Genomic DNA, 26,565 nt, shown 5'->3' with positions numbered 1-26,565 from the left:
GATTGAACCGGTACCCCTGTACTGGAAGGTGAAGTCTTAACTATTGGACCACCAATGAAGTCCCTCCTCCCTTGATTTTTAACACCCATCAGCATCCTGTTCTTATTTATAAGGCCTGACATTCAAAATAAGGAAAGTGAAAATAATATATTCAGTTCAGTTCAGTCACTCAGTCATGTCTGACTCTTTGCAACCCCATGGACTACAGCATACCAGGCTTCCCTGTCCATCACCAACCCTTGGAGCATGCTCAAACTCATGTTCATCACGTCAGTGATGTCATCCAACCATCTTTTTGGCTGCAGTCACCATCTGCAGTGATTTTGGAGTGCAAGAAAATAAAGTCTGTCACTGTTTCCATTGTTTCTCCATCTATTTGCCATGAAGTGATGGGACCAGATGCCATGATCTTTTAGTTTTCTGAATGTTGAGTTTTAAACCATCTTTTTCACTCTCCTCTGTCACTTTCATCAAGAGTCTCTTTAGTTCCTCTTCACTTTCTGCCTTAAGGGTGGTGTCATCTGCATATCTGAGGTTGTTGATATTTGTTCTGGCAATTTTGATTCCAGCTTATGCTTCATCCAACCTAACATTTCTCATGATATACTGTATAGATGTTTAATAAGCAGGGTGATAATATACATCCTTGATGCACTCCTTTCCCAATTTGGAAGCAGTCTGTGGTTCCATGTCCCTTTCTAACTGTTGCTTCTTGACCTGAATACAGATTTCTCAGAAAGAAGGTAAGGTGGTCTGGTATTCTCATCTCTTTAAGAATTTTCCACAGTTTGTTGTGGTTCCCATAGTCAGAGGCTTTAGTCAATGAAACAGAAGATGTTTTTATGGAACTCTCTTTCTTTTTCAATGATCCAGTGGATGTTGGCAATTTGATCTCTGGTTCCTCTGCCTTTTCTAAATCCAGCTCCAACATATGCAAGTTCTTGGTTCATGTACTATTGAAGCCTCACTTGGAGAATTTTGAGCATTGCTTTGCTAGCCTGTGAAATGAGTGCAATTGTGTGGTAGTTTGAGCATTCCTTGGCATTGCCTTTTTTGGGGACTGGAATGAAAACTGACTTTTTCCAGTCTTGTGGCCACTGCTGAGTTTTCCAAATTTGCTGGCATATTAAGTGCTGCACTTTCATAGCATCATCTTCTAGGATTTGAAATAGCTCAGCTGGAATTCCATCACCTCCCCTAGCTTTGTTTGTAGTGATGCTTCCTAACTGACTTTGAACTCCAGTATGTCCAGCTCCAGGTGAGTGATCACACCACGGTGGCTATCTGGGTCATTAATATCTTTTTTAAAAAATAGTTCTTCTTGTATTCTTGCCACCTCTTCTTGATATCTTCTGCTTCTGTTAGGTCCATACCGTTTCTGTCTTCTATTGTGCCTATCTTTGCATGAAATATTCCTTGACATCTTTAATTTTCTTGAAGAGATCTCTATGGTGGGTTAATGGCGACCTCCCTCCAAGAGGGCTTATGCCATACCCAGGTCTGCTGCACCCAGAGCCCCTGCCCCACAGCAGTCCACTGCTGACTCGTACCTCTACAGGAGACACCCAAACACAGTTCTGTCTCAGTCTCTGTAGGGTCTCTGAGTCCTGGTGCTCACAAGGTATGTTTGAGCCCTCTGAGCATCTCTGGCAGGTATGGAGTTTGATTCTAAATGCGATTTTGCCCCTCCTGCCATCTTGCTGGGGCTTCTCTGTCCTTGGACGTGGGGTATCACCTCACAGTCACTCCAGCACCAAGCAGCCGCTGCTCAAGCACTCAGCAGCAGACGTGGGGAATCTCCTCACAGTCACTCCAGTGCCGCACAGCCGCCGCTCCAGGCTTGCTAAAAGTAGAGGTGAACCATCTTTGTGATTCAGAGTGGGAAAGATTTCTAGGCCACACTAATCCTCAGTAACATCAGCATAGTCACTCAGAAGTCTAACCATCATAATTCATTAATTCTAAGAAATGAATGTGTTTGGGTAGAGTGAAGGACAGGGAGACTACATTTAAGAATATCAATAATTGGGTCACTTTTCCCACTTGCCCAGTTTTCAGATAAACATTTTCCCCTACGGTTTCTTACCATGCCAAATTTATGTGAACTGGTCCAGTATCTTTAAGAGCTCTATTCTTCTACGAGCAGGTGAGGACCAAGACACCTCATAAACTTCTTGCCTCTCTACTCTGGGGTTTTATAAAGTTTTTCTAAGTGCTAATACCTGAGCCTCTTTCTTCATCTCACCACTTCCAGTGTTTCTCTGGTTGCCTATACTCGCTTTCACATTTGTGGTTGGCCTCGTTTAGCTTGGATCCATTGTGTGCGCCCTGTGTTTGACTTTGCCCCCAGCCACCTGACTGGCCGTGCTCTGCAGCCTCTGGGGATTTCAGATCCTCTGTGTGTGCAGTCCCAGCTCCTGCAACCCCTAATCCTCCAGTTATCCAGATAGAATTCAAATAATATTCAGTCTCCTCCACAATCCCTTTCCTTTCTCTCCCCTGAACTGCTCGCCAACCAGATTCACTTTCTCACTGACCTAGGTTCCATGAAGGGCATTTGGTATAATAATAACACATGTAGGCTACTCATCCCTAATTCTACTTTCTTACAAGGAACACTGTCCAAACTGCTATCCTCTGAGAGAGAGAAATGGAGAAAGCTAGCAAGCAAGAAAAAAAGAGCAGGCCCTCACATTGAGAAGTTGACCTGGCATAGCTAATCACTGTGTTAGTCTCCTCTCAGATGTAAACTCACAGAACACCAACCACAGCAAGGCAATGCCAAGGTCATGATAACATGAGACCAAGCAAGCTCATGTCATAATTGCATTTAAGAAAAGACAGCAGCAAGGTCACTATGCCATGCATGACACACCCAGCACCTCCGTCTCTGGACAGGAGGAGTGACTGCTACTTCTTCATCAATTACAGCTTTATTGCTACTCTCGTCTCCCCTGCTTAGAGATCAGATTTATTGAGATACTCAGTTATAGAATTACCCCCATTTTCTGACTGAATCAAACTTCCATTTTCTTTGACTTGCTCCCAAATCACTCAGCTAAAGCCCAAATCCTATTGTCGGTCCACCCTCTTAGTGAGACATTCCACAGTTCCCAGAATCTATGCACTCCCTCACTGTAATGAGTAATAAACTCAATGTTCTCAACCACAGTCTTGTCCCTGGTGGCCTTTGGTTGAAGGACATTGACTCTGTCCAACATGAAAGGGCCCCTCCTATGTGCCAGGTCCAGAACTGAGCCATGTGGATTCAGGGAAAACATGGCATGGTCTTCTTAAATTCTTAGAGCTGCTTTGTCAGATAAATTTTACCATCTTCACTATACTGAAGAGGAAACACCTAAAGAGATCCAAGGCCAGACAACTAAGAAGTGGGTCAGGAATAATTTACCAATCTGCGGGTTTCCAAAATTCCTCTCTTTCCCTTCATCGGGAGCAGCAGCATTTAACTGTTCCCCATCACTGGAAACAGAAGCAGACCCCACCCAAGAGAAAAACCAGACAGGGCTGGCCAGTAAAACAAAAGACATGAACAGACTGGGAATAGCATGGCGGCAAAACTCAGTAAACTCATTAGAGACCAACAGACACAGTTCTTGAGCTAAAGGGCCCAAAAGGCAGTATGGGCTTGAGAATGAAACAGAGTTCCACTATTTTCAGACAATTTGCAACATCTTAGTTAATAAAAACAAAAACCAAAAAGAGTAAACGGATCGGCTGGCGATTTAGCTCATCTGAAGGAACAAAAGTACAACAGAAGCTGCATATATTTTGAGCAATGAGCAGAGCCGGGGAATCAATGCTTCTTGGGTAATGAGAGCAAACAAAAGGATCAGAAATAGAGAAAATAAAAACAGCAAGGAAAAAGCCATCATTATCATGGGGTTATTGAACCAGGGCTCCCTGGGGAAGGGCAAAAGCTAGATTTTGGGCACAGTTTCAGCCTGACAATATACATTGTCGGGAGTTGCCTTACACTGGTGGAAGACCATCTGTGTGAGCCTTGCTTACGTTCCTGCCTCTAGGGTCGAGGATCCTGCAGTCTGAATCCGTTTTCTGTTGGCAAAACAGATCTGTCTTCTCCTCTAAGCAGAGATGCAGAGAAAGAGAGAGGGCCTAGAAAGCTTATTGCATGTCACATTGCTCTTAAAAATCGCATTTTTATGGGTGAAAATGAATCAGAAACATATGGATGAAATTTCCTGGCTTGCCACAAGCAGTCTCAAACCCCAGGCAGTGCCCTCAGAGAGGATGCTTGGAATGTCAATGTTGGTGCCAGAATCCTGGGTGGAAAGGTCAGGGGAAGGGCCCTCCCTTACCCTTGTACCCCTCCCCTATAGCATAGACCCTGCAGCTGGGCTTATCGGACCCCAAAGAAACACTCCTGCACCAGACCACTGCCCATTCCTTAATTAGTTCTCATCCAATAATGAAAGCAGAAGGTGTGTGCATGCACACGCACATGTTACAAACACAAGCCTGTGCTCCCCCAACAAACATCATGAACAGGCCAAGATGTACACAAAGTTGTGAAATAACGATGTCTATTTCTGAATAATGAAATCTTCCTGCAGAAAAAGTAACTTAAATATAGAGAGAAATACTAGCACTAGATAGTTGAGCTACTGCAGGAAAATTCAGCTATGTGATTGTGGCATAAAAATCCATGGATATGAACAGAGAATATTTATTGAATTTCCTTTTAAAGCCTGGAGACATTCACCTCCCAAGGTTTTGGACCTGACTGGCTTTGTGTTCAGTATCTACATTTTAGGTAAAAGCAGAGAAACATAACTAGGCTGTGTCATATTCCTCACGTGCAGATTAAGTCAAAAGTCAGGATGACTGGGATGAAAATCTACACGGATATAACCCAAGTAAGTAGAGAAACATGGGCTTTAAGTGCCACTGCACAAGGGCTGAACCCTAACCTTGCTATTTGTTTCCCTGGTGCCTCAGCTGGTAACGAATCCACCTGCAACGCAGAAGACCTGGGTTCAATCCCTGGATTGGAAGATCTCCTGGAGAAGGATAGGCTACCCACTCCAGTATTCTAGCTTGGAGAATTCCATGAACTGTATAGTCCAAGGGGTTGCAAAGAGTCAGATACGACTGAGCAACACTTACTTTCACTTTCTTTCCACTTTACCTTGACCAAGTAATTCAGCATCTCTGAAATGTTTCATTGTACTTTAACATACCCCAAACTCTCATTAGAATGAAAATTTCTCATTTACCTTTTAAAACTGGGCCTTCAAAATCATCCAGATTTTGAGCTAAATTAGAAATGCATTTCTTAAATTCAGGTACAAGGACAACCCATCCCAGATGCTGGCTCAATTTTTCATTCTCTGCCCCTGAGCCCACCTCCTTGACTTGGCTACCAAATCGGGCAACTCAAAAAAAGTGCTATGTGGTGCCCTGACACATTCAGAGCACTCACTCTGGCTTCCCTCATCACACCAGCTCACATAGCTCGTTATCTGCATTGTACTCTTACCAGCCTTCAGGGGCCTGAAAACACACCACTCTAAGCACACCCTCCATGCTAGGTCCAAGCTCCAGATCTCTGCCATTATTTCTCAAGAACAATAAAGTCAGGAAAACTTTCCCCTGCTACCTGGGTCTTCCTGTCTTACCAGCTGACTGCACCATATTCAGGTTGACTGTGCCTGTTCCTCCACCCTGGTTTTGTTTGCTTAGCAAATAAAATCCACATTCTTTGTCTTGCCACAGTCTCATACCACTTCCCTTAGCAGCCCCATCCCAACATCCTTTCAACTCCAGCCAGACAGATTATTCATCATTGTCCAACCACACCCAACTGATACAACTCTGTCTTTCCCTAGGAAGTCTTCTCTACTGCTCTCCTCTTCTGGATGTTTGACTAAATTCCAGTCCTCCTTGAAAGGCCTCTCTTGCCTCTAGCCCACCTTCTCCTCTTCTAATACAGGGAGCTTTCCCCACCCGCTCCAGCCCATGTGACCTTCCTTCCCCTGGCACATCTACTTCCAATGCCAGTATGTGGTCCAGCATGCAGAGTCTGCTATGTCAGTTAGCTTTTCCCACACACATCCTGGCTCCCTGCTCAGAGTGGAAGTCCCTGCTGGGGATAAACTGTGCCTTCATTACACAGGATCTTCAATGGGAGATTAGTTAGTATTTTAATATTTTAAAGCCAGACTGGAATAGTTAAAAGTTGACATGAAATCTGATTCTGTTGACAAAAGAGTTGTTTACTTACTGCTGTAGTATACAATCTGTTCTTTTGGTTTTTACCATTTTATTCTCTTTGAACAACGTGGTCCCTGGAATCCTCATCAGGAAAAAACTCCAACACCTTCAGCTCTGTCTGAGGCGTAGGCTATAAATGGACACACTGTGCCCTCTGAGGAATGGAATCAAATGTCCCATCAGAGGAATGTTGCTTCTCTTAATTCACCCTCCGATCCAGACTATGGTCCCAGGTTGTGCTGCAAAACTGCAGAGCTCAGGGAATGGGGTGGGTCCATGACTTCTCCTGAAAGGCAGAGTGGGAAGTGGAATCCTGAGATGAAAAACAGGGAGGACTCTGAGTGAGGATAACCTATGCGAACTCTTTATTTAATGAGCATTCGTCCTATATCCATGTTACATGGATGTTCCAAGCTTCACCCATCTCCTGCTAGGGACAGACAATAAGCAATTTAAACTGAAAATACAGATGCAAAATAATTATATTTCACAGACTTTTCCTAGAATATGAACCAAAGCAAATTATTGAATCTCTCTATGGTTTTACCTCATTGGAAAAGACCCTGATCCTGGGAAAGATTGATGGTAAAAAGAGAAGGGAGCGGCAGAGGATGAGATGGTTAAATAGCACCACTGATCAATGGACATGAATTTGAGCAAAATCTAGGAGACAGTGGAGAACAGGGAAGCCTGGTGTACTGTAGTCCATGGGGTCCCAAAGAGTCAGGCAGGACTTAATAACTGAACAGCAACAACAGCTTTACCTATGTTTATTTATGGAGATGATACCTGCAGCTACCTCGTAGGGCAGTAGTGAAAGCCATGGTAAAAAAAAAAAAAAAAGAAAAGAAACAAGAAAAAAAAGTGATACATTCAAGCAGTGGAGTATTATTTGGTCACCCTAAGGAAGGAGGTACATACATGCTACAGCTGGGTCTTGAGAACATAATGCTGAGTGAAAGAAGCCAGATGCAAAGAAGCAAAAACATGCCACATATTGCATGATTCCATATGAAATGTTCAAAAGTAGCAACTCCATAGAGACAAAAAAGGAGATTAGTGGTTGTCAGAGGTTAGAGAGAGGGAGGAATGAAGAGTAACTGCTAAGGGGTATGGGACTTCTCTTAGAGAAGAAAAAAATACTGTGGAATTAGAGTAGCGATAGCTGAACAACCTTGAAGATACACTTATAAACACCAAATTGTATACTTTAAAAGAAAATGCGTGACTTTTATGGCCTATAAATCATATCTCAATTTTTAAAGTGTAAAAAAGCATATAGACAACCTATTTGTCAGACAGCCTGGCAGATACAAATACTCAGCAAATGGTGCTGTGATTGGGATACGGATTATTGAAAAGTGTAAGATGGCAGGAAAAAAGTTAGATGAGGGTAAATCCTCGTTCTTCCACTCACTAGCTCTGCTCAGTAACCTTGGGCAAGGTTGCTGTCTTCAATTCAGGTTCTGAAAAGTTTAAATGGGACCCATACCACTACCTATCTTGTTATATTAGGTAACATATATAAAATTCCCTTGCATAGCACCTGGCATGGTAGATATGCTGCATAAGCCATAGTCCTCTTCTTCTTTAGTTCCTATTAAATCTCATTCCTGCAATAAATCTCAGAACACAGCTGGAGTTGGCTGGGAGTTGGGGTGCCAACTCTGGAACTAACAAGACCCCAGAAGGGATTCTAGGTAGGGATGATGCAAAGTGCTTCCGCAGAGACCCCCAAAACAGAATCTCCAGAAAAGCTGCTAAGGAATACAGTCCAAAGGGAAGCCAGAAGTCGGCACTGGGAATGTGAGCCCACAGACTGAGTGTCAGCAGAGTCTGAGCCTCTGGGTTTGGCTATAGAGTAAGTCAAGGGGTCAGAGACCAAGCAATGAGAACTGGGAGCTGAGACACACTGTCCAGGAGAAAGGCCATGAGAAAGCAATGGTGTTAGGGCCCACGGCAAGCCCTGTTTATTTAAGAGACATTAAACTATATTGGACCTAAGAGCTGATATCTGTTATTCTCAACTAGTCAGTAAATCATTCTCCTTGTCACAGAAACCTACATAGAAGGAGGGGAGGGACGGGAGAGAGGGGGAAGGGGAGAGGGGTTCTAGGAAACTGGACATGATTAATCATCACCACCTCTCCCTGGACAATGCTATTCAGTGCACAGCAGCTGGGGGTGGGAAATCCTTTCTTGAAAATTCTTCGTCTTCTTAGCCCACAGTCTAACAATCCTGCCAAAATATTGCCACTGGGTAAATTTAAGGACAAAATACAGTGATTTGTTGGATGCAAAATTTCTGGAATGGGAGACTTTTTGCTCAAGAGTTGAAATTGTTGCATTGACAAATGCTGGTGTTTACTGCTGCCGGCTGTCTCAGGGGGTGGGGAAAGAGGAGAATTTGATTCCACGAAGAAATTCCTCCTAGCTGTCTCTTAATCTATTCTGTGATCAATACTAACACTATCATAATACTTAAACTCTTCTCCCTTGTTGTCACTCCTCTTCGTATGAATTCATTACCAAGGCCAGATGGAGGACAATAATGGGTCTGCAGATAAAATAAGGGCACATTATTTTATTATAATCTATAGAGAAGTTACCTGGTCAGAATAACAAATGATGCCAGGCACCTTCCCTGCAAACCATGGGGCCCTTGCAGTTCTTCCCCCTTTCCTCTTCCACAGAGATAGATCCACTTCCTTAAAGGCCATTGGATTCCAAGGCAGAGACGTGCACATATGTTTTTGCTTAGGGCCTGCATGTCCAGTGATGTCCAGGCTGTTTCTCTGGGACCTGGCCAACACAACTTAGTGAGTTTGGGTTTGCAACAGCAGACATTCTGCATTTCAAAAATTTCTCCTTTCAGCGAAGTATACTGCACCTCAAGGCAGAGGCTGAGGTCTGGAGCCCACTGGGAATGTAACTATTAACAAAGAGCTCTGAAACCCTTTGGCTGCTGAGACAATACTAGGATTCTTCCTGGATGTGCTCCACATCTTGATTTGCACATTTAAGGGCTCTCTGACACACGTACACACTTACACAAATTTAGGTCCATGCATTCAAATGTCCATCAACATGCATATCTCGTGTGCATGTGCATCTCACACACTTATGCATATATACACAAGTACCCCTGTGCATTCGGTTGAAAATACACAAACATGCACACATACGCATTGATCATATATTCAAGCACACTCATAACCCACAGATAAACATATGCATGTACACACATACATGTACACTCACACTCTCTTTATGCATATGGACGTGTAGGTCCTCATAGTCATGGCAGGAATCCTGTAACAATCTTGTGGTGTACAAGTTATAGTCATATAACCTGCCAGACAATTGCACCCCATTATAAAAGTGACATATATTAAGAGACATAGTGAAAACAATTACAGTATTTGCTCCACCACAGGAAGTCTATAAATCACTGTGCCTTACATTCAGCAAAAGAAAGAAACAAAGCATCATTCAGAACATAACCAAAATGTGACCAGGTATTAACATTGCACAGACCTTCAAGTAGAAACTTTAAGGTGCCAATATTAGCACAAGCCAGCTGACTTGGCCATGAGCGACTTCTGAATACATTCTAATTTGAAATGAATGAGGATCTGAGGGTGAGGACCATACACATCTCTGTGGCATTCAAATAGAGACAGGCTTGGAGATATTATTCTTGCCAATGGCATTTCTAGGGTCCAAACAGGCCATTTGATTACACAAAAAAATGCACTGGAAAAGAGCAATATCTTTTTCACTGTCATTTTTCTGCTTGGCAAAACCACATCTTGGAAGCAAAGCAGAAATTTTGGAGGCAGTTAGCCTAAAACCCCAAACCAGATTTACAACCAGATATATTCTTTAATGGGGCTCTGTCTGCTTATAAATAGGTGGCAATGAGAATTAACTATTTTCCTAGACTCACCCTGAACAAGTGTTGACTCTTCCACCCCTCCCCATCCTACATGGCATCCCCCACCTCCCGCTGCCCATCTCAAACCCTAAGAAACAAATCTCTCTCTTACACCATCAGCCTCAGAGAAACATGAAGCCAGTTGTTCTGGAGTTGAGTTCACAGATGCTTTCTTGGGCTAGAGTAGTGCGCTGGAAGAACTGGAAATCCGGTAGCCAGGGAAAGGGGAATAGGAGCAGATTAGGGGTGGGTCGGGAGGTGGGGGTAGGGGAAAGTTGGGCAAAAACCTCGAGTCTGAGAAATCGGAGCCCAGGGTGCTGCCTGGAATTCCAAAATGGGGAAAGAGATCTCAGCTGCTTTCATATGGAAATTGACCTGGAAGCGGACTTTGTCTCTGAGTGGAACTGAAACCAAGACCAAGTTCAGTGAACCTAACACACCGTTCAATCAAGCATTGAAACCCAGGAGAAGAGAAGGCAGGAAAGGGAGGGCAGAGGGTCAAAGAGGCTCCCTTTCATTTGGACTTGGTTATGGAGGTGGCCATAGGAGGAATTAAACACTGCCAACAACTTGAAGGCAAAATCCCGTCTATCCGGAGGATGTGTTCAGCTGGGCTTTAAGCGAGAGAAAAGAAAAGGAGAGAAAAAGGAAATAGAAGAAAGCAAGCAAGCAAGGCACGAGAGAGAACAAAAGAAAGGAAGGAAGGAAGAAGAGAAAGAAAGGTAACAATGATAATCACTCAAAGAAATTATTCTGAAATTGGCAAACTAAGCACAAATGCAAGTATGGTGGGTGTAACAGAAAGAAGGAAAGATCTTGAACTTGTCTATACTCTGCCAAGATTCCCCTACCCACCCCCACCATAGATAAAGACTTTCAGAGATAAGAAGATTCTTAAGACAGACACAAATAGGACTTTTGAGGGCTTACTATTGGACTTGGCTGTAGTTGTTGTTGTTGTTTTGTTAATTGCATCTTCAAAGGAAAGTTAAGAAGCCTCTACTCTTTGCAAAAATACACTAATATAGTTTATTCCTGGATACTTTGGAGGGGGAAAGGGGCTAGTTTCCTGTCTTTTGTCCTTGATTTATTATTGCCTTTATTTGTTCTCCCCCATTTGGTCCATTTTATTCTTATTTTAAAAGAACAGCTCCAAAGACCCTTCTATTTTCATGGAAATTGCTCAGTAGTAACAATTTCAGATAGCTTCCAGAAGAATAATCATCATGCTGGCTGTTTCACCCAAGATGCTTTGCAACATTTCACATAACAATTTACTAATTAATGACAAATTAAATGGAATTTGGTAAGAAGAATCAGAGGTTAGAGTACTGGTGTATATCATGTGTAAAAAGGTATGCAAATATCTTCAGCCCATTTGTGGTTCATCACTAGGAAATAATAGCTATTCTACTTGAAAATTTCAAATGCAGGACGGCTGCTGCATAGAATTTGGAAATTATTCATCGTTTTAATTTTTGAACAGTTTCTTAGATTAGACACTGTTCCTTCATTTTAGAGGCACAATGAACATAGTTTTTTGTTTTAATAACTTTAAAATTATAGAAAGTCGACCATACTTTGCTGCTTATATTAATTATATATTAGGAGGTGAAGAGCAGTTTTTGGAAATCACCAGCTGAAGTTTTCGTCTTTCAGAGCTCTGACTCCATTCTTATAAGGCAGGTATTGGCAAACTACAGCCTGCAGATGAAACCCAGTTTGCCTGTTTTTGTAAATAAAGGTTCACTGGAGCACAACCTCACCCATTCCTCAGCATGTTGTCTTTGCCAGCTCTCACACTTTCATGGCAGAGTTGCAACAACCATCTTGTAGCCAGCAAAGCCTAAAATATTTACAGAAAATTTTGCTAACCCCTGTCCTAGAGGATAGAGCTGGAGAGAGAAGATTTATCCTAAAGAGAGAATAAAGATTCTTAACTGAGAACATACTAAAATCATTTTAAGGTTTCCTACCACCACTTAAAGCCCACAAATGGTCATTATCAATATAGCTGTCATAAAATTTGCCAAAATTGTTTCTTGCTCAGTGTACACTGTGGGGTTGTGGGGTGGGGAATGAATGCTCTCTTTAGTCAGTTCTGCAGCCCAATGAGCAGGTGATTCACCACAGGGAAACACTGGTCACTCCTAATAAGACAAGGTTTGCAAAGAGTGAAATTGTCTGCTCTATGTAGAAGATCCTGGGGAACAAAGAAGATTTCCTACATCAAACAAAGTGATTTCTTTGGGCATATGTCAGTTAACTTATTTTTATTGTTTCTAATTTTGGGAGTGAGACAAAGTATCTTTAGTTTTCATTTTCAATTCATCTTCTTTTCAAATTATTAATGTTCAAAAGATTTTTGGAAAATAAACATTTTTTACTGCATTTAATATGTTCCTCCCTGGGATACAGGGTGCTATAAACACACATTAATTTAACTCCAGAACATATGGGATGTGTCATGTTGATGAGGGCAGAGACAAAGCCCAAGACAGAACAGCCCGTGCACATCCCCAACCTGGCACCACCCAAAGGCTCCTATCACAGCCTGACCAAATGTCAGCCTAAAGCGGAAATTTTCAAGATCATTATTTTTATGTAAACCGATCACAATTTTTCACCATCGGTAGCTTAATTATGTGTCTGAATTGGCTGGCTGTATAGTCTCTCTGCACAGTCTTGGCCCCTTTCCTCCTGGAGTTTACAGTCTCTTATGATCTCAACCTTATACATCTGGTCGGTTGGAAGATGCACTGGACTAGGAACAATGTGAGCAGGTAATGTGACCTGACAACTCCATGGTGAAGGAAGAAATGAGATTGGTTTGGAATATCCAGACTTGGTATCTGTATCAATCTCTCTATCACCATGTCAACAAATACTACTGAGAACTTACTGTGCCCCAGCACTGTGCCAGGTGCTGAGTAAACAGCTGGGGAAACAGACATGCCCTTGCCCTCAGGAAGCTTGCTGTTACATGAATGTATTGTGAGAAGGGAGTCAAGGAAGGTTAATTAAACACAGACAAATACAGAACGACAAATTATGACAAGAGCAATGAAGAGGCATTAACAGGAATGATTTTACTTTAGCAGGAAAGGACTCTCCAGGGAAGAGACATGAAGGATGAGCCAACTAGAAAAACTGTGGTTGGGTAGGGGAGCATTCCAGTTAGACTGTGCAGCTGCCAGGGTAAAAGTGCTGAGACAGGATAGAGCTTTGCACAATAGAGTAATTGAAGTAAGATCTGCACTCATGGCAGACATTACTAATCTATCACAGCACTCCTTTCTGTTGAAAATAGACAACGCCTCAGAATTCTCAACAAAGCATTCCAGGCAGCCACCACCAATCAACTGGAATTGGTCAATGATGGAGTCCATCTGTCATCCCTGGACCACATAGTTTTGGAAGGTCCTCTCAGCCCTCAAATTTTCTGATACTCTGATTCTTATTTTAGTCAGTATTTGAATACTTTTTTTTTAAGCAATGAATTTCACATTTTTAATAAGGCTAAGGATTTTACTACATAGCAAATTAAGTAATTTTGTTTCTATCTGGCACAGCATTAATTGTTTTATCATGCAAACTCTGTAGACTTTTGATGATGTCCATTCTGGGTGGTGTGAGGAGATATATCAATGTAGTTTTGATTTGCATTTCTCTAATAATGAGTGATGTTGAGTATCTTTTCATGTGTTTGTTAGTCATTTGTATGTCTTCTTTGGAGAAATGTCTGTTTAGGTCTTTTTCCCACTTTTTGATTGGGTTGTTTGTTTCTCTGGTATCGAGCTGCATGAGCTTACCATGCAAACTGCATTGAACACATATTATCCATCCCCCTAAATTAATGGAAACTCCTGGAGGATGGGGACCATGTCTCCTGTCCATGCCACCTCTGCATCCAGGGTGTTATCTTACATGTGGTCAATATTGGCTTAGTATCTGCTGGGTAAAGCCTGAACTTAGGAGTGGTTTAACTTTTTTTTCTTTTTACTATTATTTTTTGGAGTATAGTTGATTTACAGTGATATGTTAGTTTCTTCTGTACTAACCGAATACTAACTGTTGATATGAACATCCTTCACGTTCCTGTTTTCTTCCAACTTTATAAACTTTCTGGAAATAATGAACTTTCTCTCTCATCTCATTCCATTCAGATTCCTACACCCAAAGCCCCTTTCTATAACTGCATTCTAAAGGAAATTCCCTTTTCATGGTGAACTCTCACCCATGTGTGGCAGAATCTATCACTGTGCAATCAATCACATCAAAACCTAGTGACTTTAACAATTTACCTTTACCTGAGGTTCTTTGGGTTGGTTGGTCAGTTCTCACTCCCCCAGGAGTGGCAGGATGGAGTCTGGATTTAGCTAGGCAACTTGAGAGAGCAGAGATGGTAGAACTTCACTCTCCAAGTAGTCCTTCACTCCAGCTTCTTCTTGGCATGGCAGACTACAGAAGTGTCATGAGAACGAGGAACAGATGCCCCTTATGTCTGAGTCTCAGAAACTTGCATCGTGTCAATACTTCCTATTGGTCAAGGCAAGTCACAAGCCAGACCACATTCAAGCATGAAAGGCACATTGTCAAGCGGCATGTATAAAGGAAAGGGGAGAATTCATGGCCATATTTTTTTCATCCAGGCCACCAAAACTGTATTTCAAAACTGCTGAGGTGGAACAAACAACCAAGCCGCCTAAATCCTAACCCATTTTTCTCTCTCCCTTTCAACACTCTCTGGTTTTAAGGCTTTACTTTCCTATAGATAACTGGGAGGTTGAAGGAAATCATGATAATAACTCTGAAAAGCATGGCTGGCCATGAACCTCATGCAGCTAAAGACAAATAAAAATGTTCAATTTTGAATAGACTTGTTTATTGCTATAGTGAAACCATACATTGACAAGGAACTTCCCGATTAACTCAGTTTCCACAGAGGGAGCGAGATCACTCACCTTTGAACCACCTGTACTTTTCCTTTATGGCTTATCTACTTACCAGGTTCTACCTTGTAGAGATATCATTGATTTTTATAGACATCAGAGTAGAAAGATCTTGAACTTAGGGTAAACAGACAATTTGCATCCAAATGTACCTCATACTAGCTCCTTGGAATTCTCTAGGCCAGAATACTGGAGTGGATAGCCTTTCCCTTCTCTAGCAGATCTTCCCAACCCAGGGGTCAAACCCAGGTCTCCTGCATTGTGGGCAGATTCTTTACCAGCTGAGCCAAAGGGAAGCCCAAGAATACTGGCAAGGGTAGCCTATCCCTTCTCTAGCGGATCTTCCTGACCCAGGAATCAAACCGAGGTCTCCTGCATTGCAGGCAGACTCTTTACCAACTGAGCTATCAGGGAAGCTGGATAGAGAAAGTATCAGAAAAAAACACAATATGACTCATTTAGGTGATAATAAGCATCCCAGTCTAGGTGAGGGTCTTATCCTTAAATTCAGCTTCCTTTCATTAGGCTTCCCAGGTGGCGCCAATGCAGGAGACTTAAGAGACACTGGTTAGATCCCTAGCGGGGGAAGATTCCCCAGAGAAGGAAATGGCAACCCACTCCAGTGTTCTTGCCTGGAGAATCCCATGGACAGAGGAGCCTGGCAGGCTACAGTCCATAGGGTCGCAAAAAGTCAGACACGACTGGAGCGACTTAGCACTTGAGCACGTCATTGGTTTAGGAAATAAAGTAGGAAAGGATTTTCTTGGGCTGCAAAATCACTGCAGATGGTGATTGAAGCCATGAAATTAAAAGAAATTAGAAGCTCCTTGGAAGGAAGCTATGACAAACCTCAGTTCAGTTCAGTCGCTCCGTTGTGTCCGACTCTTTGTGACCCCATGAATTGCAGCACGCCAGGCCTCCCTGTCCATCACCAACTCCCGGAGTTCACTCAGACTCACATCCATCGAGCCAGTGATGCCATCCAGCCATCTCATCCTCGGTCGTCCCCTTCTCCTCCTGCCCCCAGTCCCTCCCAGCATCAGAGTCTTTTCCAATGAGTCAATTCTTGGCATCAGGTGGCCAAAGTACTGGAGTTTCAGCTTTAGCATCATTCCTTCCAAAGAAATCCCAGGGTTGATCTCCTTCAGAATGGACTGGTTGGATCTCCTTGCAGTCCAAGGAACTCTCAAGAGTCTTCTCCAATGCCACAGTTCAAAAGCATCAATTTTTCGGCACTCAGCCTTCTTCACAGTCCAGCTCTCACATCCATACATGATCACAGGAAAAACCATAGCCTTGACTAGACGGACCTTAGTCGGCAAAGTAATGTCTCTGCTTAACAGCATATTAAAATGCAGAGACATCACTTTGCCCACATAGGTCCATATACTCAAAGCTATGGTTTTTCCAATAGTCGTTTACGGACGTAAGAGTTGGATCCTAAAGACGGCTGATCACCAAAGATTTGATGCTTTCGAATTGTGGTGCTAGAGAAGACTCTTGAGAGTCCCTTGGACAGCAAAGAGATCAAACAAGTCAATACTAAAGGAAATCAACCCTGAATACTCAATGGAAGGACAGATGCTGAAGCTGAAGCTCCAATACTTTGGTCACCTGATGTGAAGAGGCGACTCATTGGAAAAGACCCTGATGCTGGGAAAAATTGAAGGCAGAAGGAGAAGGGGACAACAGAGGATGAGAGGGTTGGATGACATCACCAACTCAATGGACATGAGTTGGAGCAAATCCTGGGTGATGGTGAAGGACAGGGAAGCCTGGCTTGCTATAGCCCATGGGGTCACAAAGAGTCGGACACAACGTAGGAACTGAACTACAATGAAGAAGGAGGCTGAGGTAAAGTACATGAGGATTTTAATTGTCTTGATAAGAAGCCTTGGCGTCTTCTGACAGACAACTGAAGATCATTGAGGGAGAGTGACAAAATGAGAAACAAGCAATCAGAGAAAGATTTAGGCCCTGTCTGGCCATGGTGAGAGGGAAAGACTAGAAAAACCAGGGGGAGGAGAACCAGTTGGGAGGGGAGATGGTGTGTGGAGCTGCAGTGCTCTTGGGAACATCTGCCAAATGGACACTTCATATCTCATCCACTGCGGAGGTATGTGATTTAGAAATGTGTCCACAAATTCTTTGGCACTCCTCCTATGGGAGGACAGGCTTTATTTCTACTCTCTTGAGTGTGGGTCTGTCTCTGTGACTTCAATCAGCAGAATGCAGCAAAGTGATGGTGTGGGACTTCAAAGGCTGGGTTAAGGCACTAGAGCTTCTATCTTGCTCTCTTTCTCTGAGGATGCTTGCCCTTGGAAACAGTCCCCAAGGCCATGAGGAAGCCTAGCAGCCCCAGCCCCAGTGGAGGTCCCAGCTGAGAATCAGCCAGCACCAACCTCCCACAGGCAAAGGGGGGGAACCTCCAGATGGCCCAATGCCAGCTTCTGATCCCCTCACTGAACCCTGCCCAAAGCGCTGATCTCTGAGCAAAGTGAAAGTTGTTGATGTTTTAAACCATTAAGTTTTGAGGTGTTTTGTCTCTCAGTAATAGCTAACTGGAACTGTAGCCAGGTATTCCTCTTTCCATTTGTGCAGAAGGTCAATTATTCAGAAATCATAGGACATTCCCTATCACATCACCCTCTCCATTTTTTTCCCATAACATTTATCACAATTTGCAATTACAGTCTTTATTTGTCCATTCACTTAATTTTCTTTGCCTCTTCCGCTGGAACGGAAGCTGCCTGGATATTCTGATCTTGTTTCTGTATCCCATCACCTAGCTCAGCACCTGGAACGTGGTGAGCACTTTAAATATACTTGTGAAAAGTAATGAGCAGATCAGCATCATGAAATTTGGGTACATTCAATTCCACTACACTGGACCCACTTACAAAAGATGTGTGCCAACGTTTTAAGAAAAGAAAAAAATATCTATGCAGTTCAGCATTTTTAAATTGAAATGATTTACATTATTTTTTTTATCTCTTACAAATTGTTAACAGGTAGCCATGACCCATCATTACTACACGTACCTCATTAAGATCACAGGAAAAGAGTCATCTTAGATGCTTCTTCTGAACCATCAACACACAGCATCTCAACAGACCCTCAATTGCTCCATGTGGCAGGTTTTCCCATTCCCAATTAAGTAATGAGGAAGTGGAGGCTTAGAAAAATTCAGAAACTCTCTCAAGATCCACAGCTATGCAGTGAAGAAGCCAGGGCAGACTCAGATATGACTCCACACTTCTGTCACGTGGGGCTAGTAAGTTCAAGTGGACCAAGAAGATTGGAGGGATTCTCTCTGTGTGAAGGCAATCCATGGATGTGCTGTATTTGTTCATAGGCATTTCTTGAACGTATGCAGCGATGTGGGTTAAGATTATAATACTGATCCTTCCTTCATTCCTTTTATTATTCAACAAACCCTTTCTGGGCACATTCAATGCAGAGGAGCCTGGGAACACACACAGAAGCAGCTCCTGCCCTCAGGGAGAATCTTGTTCCTGGAGGAAGGAAAGTGGAGGCAGGCTCAGGGAGTTATAAGGCAACATTTAAATAAGTACCAAACATGTAGAAAAGATGGAGGAGCAGGCAAAAGGATGCTCACAGACATGTCCAAGGGCTTCAGGGTAAATTTCAGTCTTTCTCCACCTGACTCTTCAATCCCCAGGCCTCCTGAGCTGGACAGAGTGAGCACGGTCATGTTCTCAGATATGGCAAACACGATAGGGCCGAAATCAATTTCAATTGGGTCCCATGACAGGATAAAATGCTTTTGTTGTAATATTGTCTTGATAAAAACCATTGTAATATTTAAAATGTAGTATCGATCCTTTTGAGAGGACCGTAAATCCTAGCAGATCTGAGAGACTGACCACAGAGGATGGGCTGTCTGCTGGGAGGCCACCAGAAACGCAGTGCCCTTGGACTCCACCTTTGTCCGCGAGAGTGGAGGAAGCCAAGTGGGGCCGGCCCTTGCCTTGCTCCCACAGCAAAGAAGAGATGCCATGATCCCTGAGCTGACACAGGAGAACTTGAGAGAAACTGTTTAAACACAGGAATCAAAATATGAAACTAAATCACCTGCTCGTGTTTTATTAGGCCTTGTTCTGAATCAATACAAGACCCAGGGCCCATGACTCTTCATGCTGAAAGGGAATACTTTGTCATCCTAAAACTGAATCAGGCCACTTAAGTAAAACAGATGTTACCCCTTGAGCTGGGCGATTCCTAGCCCTCCCCCAGCCCAAGCTCTCTCCCTGCACGGGACAGAGGGAGCCCTCCCAGACCCTGAAATCCAAATCAGGCTTGGAAAATCCGAAGCCTTGGAATTTCTCAACCCTGAACCCACAAAAGTTTTCTGTTTACCGGTGAGGGAGACGGAGAGGGGAAAGCAAGTCTGTTAGCTGAGGATTTGAAGATACAGTGGCAACGTGAAAGGCAGGGAAGATTTTCATTTCCTGTGTTATGGGGTGAAATAATATCAGTATAAAAAACCTGGCAGCGAGATGGGAGATAGCAGTTTTTACATTGATAAGTATTTGTTCATTTCCTGACAACAAAAAAATATAAATCTCTTCAGAAATTAAATGCCCCGGCTTGTTGGAGCACTTTTGTGGCGCTCCGTGCAAGGCCGGCTCCCTTTCTCCAGGCCGCCGCGGGCCCGGGTAATCACAGCATCAGTCATTATCCCTGGATCACGCGGGCGGCGGCAGCCGGGCTGCGCAGGGCCCAATTCTCCCACTTTTTTGTGTCACTTATTTTCTCGGCGGGCCCGATTTGCATTTTAATGGAAGTAGTTTATAGACTTCTCCGCTGCCTTCAGAGTGCCACAAGTGGCATCATTAAGTGAGCTAAGCCGGATTAATGCTGATAGTAAAGTCAGATAATACAATAACAGAGGCCTCCTGCCATTTGCATTAGGTGAGGAGCGCGGGGCTGCCTGGAGCCTGGCGATAATTTGTAAGCGCGATATGTTGTACTTGAGAGGATAAGATTAAATTTAGTGGGTTTAACTGTCATCCCAGTAAGTCAATTACTTCATCTTTTCAGCCTTTGAATTTCTTTTATAAATAAAATAAATGGAATATTGAGCTGCTCCGCAGCCATTTCGAGCTCCCATGAAGAAGAATTACACAGGCTGGGCCAAAAAAATAAAAGGCTTCGGATTCAGCTCCATAAACAAAATATAAACTCCATTCAGGTGCCGGCATGGCAGCAGCTTCGAAATATTGTCCATCTCTCATATCACAAGCATGACAGATTCCATTGTGACTTTAGTTTCTCCATAATAGGAAATATTTATGTAGTGCCTGGATCTTTTCTATTCCAATCCCTCCCGTTGTGGGAGGCAAACACTCCAACACAGAACCTTGGGCCTCTCCACTCCCTCCCTCTTGAGCTTCTTGTTGCCTGGTGCTAAATATTTAGTGTTGGGGACGGATATTAAGAAAGCCTCATGACCCAGCTGAGACAGAGGAGACGCATCTGATTTCAGGCAGGTCTCAGATAAACAGAAGGGTTCAACTTCTTTTACACCCACTTCCTCTCCCCAATCCTGGGTTGTTGCCAGTGAAGATGACATCTCTGGATGAGAAGTTGAGCTATCTGTCGAGAGCATGGGCAAGTGAAATCTTGACAGAAGGCCGTCAGCATCTTTATTTATTCAAAGGTGGGAAGGGGGGGGGGGCAGTTAGAATCAAGGAAAAGAAAGAAAATCAAGCAGTTAAACCTCAGGCACCTACCAGTGCAAGTTGTGTCATAGGAGACCTGACTCTGCTGTCTTCTGAGCTGACTTAGAAGCAGACTTTTTTAAAAAAAATAGGTAGTCTGTGTGACTGCTGTCCTTAATCATAGATGGATGGATGGATGGGTGAGTGAGTGATAGAAAGAGACAAAGGGCACAATCTTTGTCAAGACCCTACAAAACTGGTAGCTAAAAAGCATAGTACGACGTATAGATAACCCACCCCTGGGGAGAACCAGGATTCCAGCCAAAGGGATTTGACTTGCATGCTCTGTGTCCTGACCTATTTTCTTACAGAAAAAAAAAAAAAAGAAAAGCATAAAAGACTGTCCTCAGAGAGATGCAGGAAAATATTCAAGCAACCAGTCATTAATAAGGAACCCATAGTGATGCGTAGATGAGAATGAGGGACCAAATATCTCTCTGGTTTTTGCTAAGGCTCTCACCCTCTGTTCCCATTCGTCCTCCACACAGACCTACTTCAGCACACCTTGCATCTGCATGGGCTGCGCCTCCTTTTGGGGGAGACTTCCTCAGTCTTTCTTTGCCTAGCTAAACCCTAGCCTTTTGCAAGACTCTGGCCATGCATTTCCTCTTCACTGAGCCTTGCCCAGCCCACACAAACCAAGGAAGACTCTCCTTCTGAGCAGCCCCTGGTAACAGCACTGTGTGAACTGCTCTACAGACATTTATTAACATGTCACTGCCTCTAAAAAGCTACAGGGTCCTTAAGAAAATGACGTTGTGTCTCCATCTCCCTCAGTTATTCATTTCTTCATTCTTACACCCATCAAATACCATTAAGTTCTTGGTATGTTTTTCTAGTCATAGACATCTGTTGTTTCTGGGTAAAATATACTGAGTAGACCAATAGACTCCATCACTCTTAACCACTGGATGAAGTTTCCTGTGTGGAGATCTGTGTTTAAGGCAGTGCTAAACACAGTACCAAGCACTGGGGACACAGAGATGAACATGTCATGGTTCTAGCCCCAGAAGAGCTGAGTGAAGGAGGTGAAATAGGCTTGTAAGCAGTTCAAATACAGTGTGTGCCTATCTGTTCTCCTGGTGTTGAGCTCAAGATGTGACCTGCAAGAGATGCTAAACAAATGTTAGTTACATGAGTGAAGTTTCGATGAGATGTGGGGAATTAGCCTGGGAGATTGTTGAAAGTCTTTAATCTCACCACATCTTTCTCTGCTTCTTGGTCTCTAGTCCTCTCCATCTTCACAGCCCCTGTCCAGTATTTCAGCAAAAGAACTAAATAACCGCTCCAGAAGGTGTTGTGAGCCTTAGAAACGTAAAAGCTGAAACCCTCTCAGGTGAATGAGGCTGTTTGTGCTTTCTGAGAGTTCTCTGGAGGATCCATCTCAAGTCTACCAGCCACATCGCCTTGACAGAAATCTCCCTAAAAGACCCCAATTCCCACCTGAATGCTTTTTGACCTCTTAGTATATGACAGCCCTGTTCAGTTCAGTTCAGTTCAGTTCAGTCACTCAGTCATGTCCGACTCTTTGCGACCCCATGAATCGCAGCACGCCGGGCTTCCCTGTCCATTACCAACTCCCGGAGTTCGCTCAGATTCACGTCCATTGAGTCAGTGATAAGTCAGCCGTCTCATCCTCTGTCATCCCCTTCTCCTCCTGCCCCCAATCCCTCCCAGCATCAAAGTCTTTTCCAATGAGTCAACTCTTCTCATGAGGTGGCCAAAGTACTGGAGTTTCAGCTTTAGCATCATTCCTTCCAGAATTGATGCTTTTGAATTGTGGTGTTGGAGAAGACTCTTGAGAGTCCCTTGGACTGCAAGGAGATCCAACCAGTCCATTCTGAAGGAGACAGCTCTGTTATTCATAGTTGAATGCTTCGGAGGAGTCTAGCAGTGAACCATATTCTGTAGCTCACAGTTCTACTTCACTTGGGTGATGTGTGGCAGCTAGCACATGATTTGTCACAGGGAGCTGTGAGTGAGAACAACTTGCCTCCTGGATTCTGATTTATGCCTTTAGTCAACTGTCAAAAATCTGCAGGTCAACTCTTATCAATAACAGTAATGACAGCTACATTTGTATATGATGCATGTCTTTAAAAATTTAAAAATACTTTACATATCGTTTATCTCCTATTTAAATAAGTGCCAAGTGTACCCTCCTTCCTTTCCCCAAGAAAAGGAGCTATAAAGGATGCCACTTGGGAAAGCCTTTGCCAGGAAAGAGAATGACGTGTGTGTGTGTGCGCACACACACATACGTGCATGTATGTGCATGTGCCCACGCCATATGTGTCTTTCTCTGATTTGATTCCAAAGCCAAAGATATAAATGACTTTTAGATTACCCCTTGTTTTGTATTATCCATGCCTCTGCCCTTCACTAGTGCAGATAATCGAGAGCTCACTGTACTGTGATTAATTATACGGCAGGGCTGAGAGCCAGCAGTCACCAAAGTGCTAGGACTGATTTCAGGCACAAAGCCCCCTTATCCTTTACTTTTTAGCTGGGATGAGGTTTTTATTTGTTTACTTGCTGAATTGTTCAACTAGATCTGGTGAGTGCCCAACCTGTGCCAAACACTATGTTGCTGCTAAGTCACTTCAGTCATGTCTGACTTTGTGCGATCCCATAGACGGCAGCCCACCAGGCTCCCTCATCCCTGGGATTCTCCAGGCAAGAACACTGGAGTGGGTTGCCATTTCCTTCTCCAATGCATGAAACTGAAAAGTGAAAGTGAAGTCGCTTAGTCGTGTCTGACTCTTAGCGACCCCATGGACCGCAGCCCACCAGGCTCCTTCATCCATGGTATTTTCCAGGCAACAGTACTGGAGTGGGGTGCCATTGCCTTCTCGGAAACACTATGTTAAGCACGCTTATATACATCATATAATGGTGGGTACTATTATTATTCCCATTTTAGAGCTGAGAAAACAGAGTGTGAGAGAAATTAAATAATTTTACCAAGATCACACAGCTAGCAAGGGCTAGAGCCAGGCTGTCTGCAAATATCTTACGAAATATGATTAATGACTTAATCAGTGACTTTGGTGTATGGTTCAAGAGTCACTAAGAATCAGGTTTCCCTGGTGGCTCAGATGGTAAAGCATCTGCCCGTAATGCAGGAGACCCGAGTTTGATCCCTGGGTTGAGAAAATCCCCTGGAGAAGGCAACCCACTCCAATATTCTTGCCTGGAAAATCCCATGGCCAAATGACTCTGGTAGGCTACAGTCCATGGGGTCGCAAAGAGTCAGACATGACTGAGTGACTTCACTTTCTTTCTAAGAATCACAGCTATTACACATACATCTGTTTTAGCCTAATGCACCAATAATTTCTCTCCAATATCTTCAGCATGAAGTCTGAAACACTTTGCAGGATTCATGTTCCGTTTTCCTGAGTCCACGAACAGTTCAAGAAAACAAGTTCTGATCTTTCAGAGCCATATTCAAGGCATAAACCTTAGAGGTTAGAATTGAGACTCATGGCCTAGGCATTTAAGGTGATGGCAACATAGCATCATTGTAGGTTCCCTTCTTTAAGTAGTTTCCCTTCAAGTAAAGAAAAAGAAGAGGCACTCATAAGGGTGGAATATGTGCCAAGATGCTGTACACACATGGCCTCATTAATCACAGCAACCCTGAAAGGTTAACACTATTATTCCCTTTACTCAGAGGAACAGAGGTACAGGGAAATAAAGTGTAGGATCACACAGATCAAACCCAGCTCCATTTGGCTCCAAAGTTCATGTTGTTTCCAGCCCTCTCAGAAACTAAATTTATAATGTAGAAAAATGCACTATTAAGAATACAATGTTAGAGAACTTGATAAGGTTTTAGCCTACATCTTTGTAATGTAACATATTTTTTGTCAAATTAGTTTCAGGCTACCATCCTTAAGAACAATGATTAATTTCAGCTCTTTGCATATGGACAGTTCTCTGTCTTAGTCAAAATAAGAAAATAACCCTTTGCATTATTCACTCCAGGCCTAAATATTGTTCACTTCATTTTTTTCTCTCTTAACCATATTCTTGTTTATAGTATTTTTAAATGTGGTCTTAAAACCATCCCATTGTTTCTGTTTTCAGATGAAGTTATCTTGATATTTGAAGGCAGATTCCTATGTCTCACTTTCTGCCCACAAATTTGCCTACAGGCTCTACTTGCAGCTTTCTTTCACTTTTTAAAATTTGTTTTCCTATGCCAAATGGGAACTACTTGGTCAGCATATCCCATATTATATAGTCCTTCATGGATTTGAGAAGCTCACTTACACAACTATGTTTTACTAATTTAATTTTATATTTTAACCAAAAAAGAATGTGCCAAAGGAAAACAGACTTCAAATGGAATTCATCATTTTGGAGCACAGTTCCATAACCAATTTGACTTCCAGTTGTTTTATTATTCCAATTAATCTCTTTAAACCTCTCTAAAGAGTTGGCATTTACATTTTTCATTTCCATCGTTAGGAACATTCTTCTAATAATAATATTTCCTAATGCCTACACTATTTCTGGGTTTGATTCCGAGATACATGGTAGCACTAATCAGCAACCTGAGCCAGAGTGTTCGTACAGATATCAGTGTCCCATTTTCTCTAAAATTAGCAATGTCACGCAAGCTTTCAGATGCTGTAATTACAACCGCAATAGAGCAGAAAAGCTCCAAACAGCCACCCAGACTCCAGCAGCCCCAGAACCAGCCCACCCCATCTGGAAATCCAAGTGTTCCTTCCTCTCTTTCACCCCTGGCTTTCAGAATTGCTCCCATCTGCTTGAGTCCCTGCTCCAAACCCCTGATATGATGTAAGTTCTGTTTCCAAACATGTCATGAGCATCTCTCTGAATGTCGGTGGATGTTAGCATCTGGACTGACCTTAGGCCACTATCTAAGGTCCCAGGTCACAGGGTACTTAGTCCTTAAATGAATCAGCCAGGAAAAGACAGACCAAGTCCAATGAGAGGCAGTGGGGACACATGTCTGCCCTTGGACTGAAGGCAGTAGTGTCAGGGTTCTTGTCCCTCTTCTTTGCGGAGCCTCACCCCTGTGGATGCTCAGATAAATATTTCACCTCCTTCCTGGCTGAAGATTCCCCTCTCATCCCTCCCTCCTTGGCTGTGAGCAGTGCTGGTCAACGGAGAAGAAACCCCTTCCCTCCTTTCTCTCACTCCCTATCCCCGTTACTTCTCCTTCGAAAAGGGCAGTAGTGGTTGCTTATCAGCTGTGTGTCCTTGGGCCACATCTTAACCTCCCCCCAAGTGCTCTCCTGATGAATGGAAGCCCCATTAAAACATCAGTTCAGTTCAGTTCAGTCGCTCAGTCATGTCCGACTGTTTGTGACCCCATGAATCGGAGCATGCCAGGCCTCCCTGTCCATCACCAACTCCCAGAGTTCACTCAGACTCACATCCATCGAGTCAGTGATGCCATCCACCCATCTCATCGTCTGTCATCCCCTTCTATTCCTGCCCCCAACCCCTTCCAGCATCAGAGTCTTTTCCAATGAGTCAACTCTTCGCATGAGGTAGCCAAAGTACTGGAGTTTCAGCTTTAGCATCAGTCCTTCCAATGAACACCTAGGGCTTATCTCCTTTAGAATGGACTGGTTGGATCTCCTTGCAGTCCAAGGGACTCTCAAGAGTCTTCTCCAACACTACAGTTCAAAAGCATCAA

This window comes from Budorcas taxicolor, chromosome 2, assembly GCF_023091745.1.
Source record: "Budorcas taxicolor isolate Tak-1 chromosome 2, Takin1.1, whole genome shotgun sequence".
Taxonomy (NCBI): domain Eukaryota; kingdom Metazoa; phylum Chordata; class Mammalia; order Artiodactyla; family Bovidae; genus Budorcas; species Budorcas taxicolor.
This window is presented reverse-complemented; position numbering follows the sequence as displayed.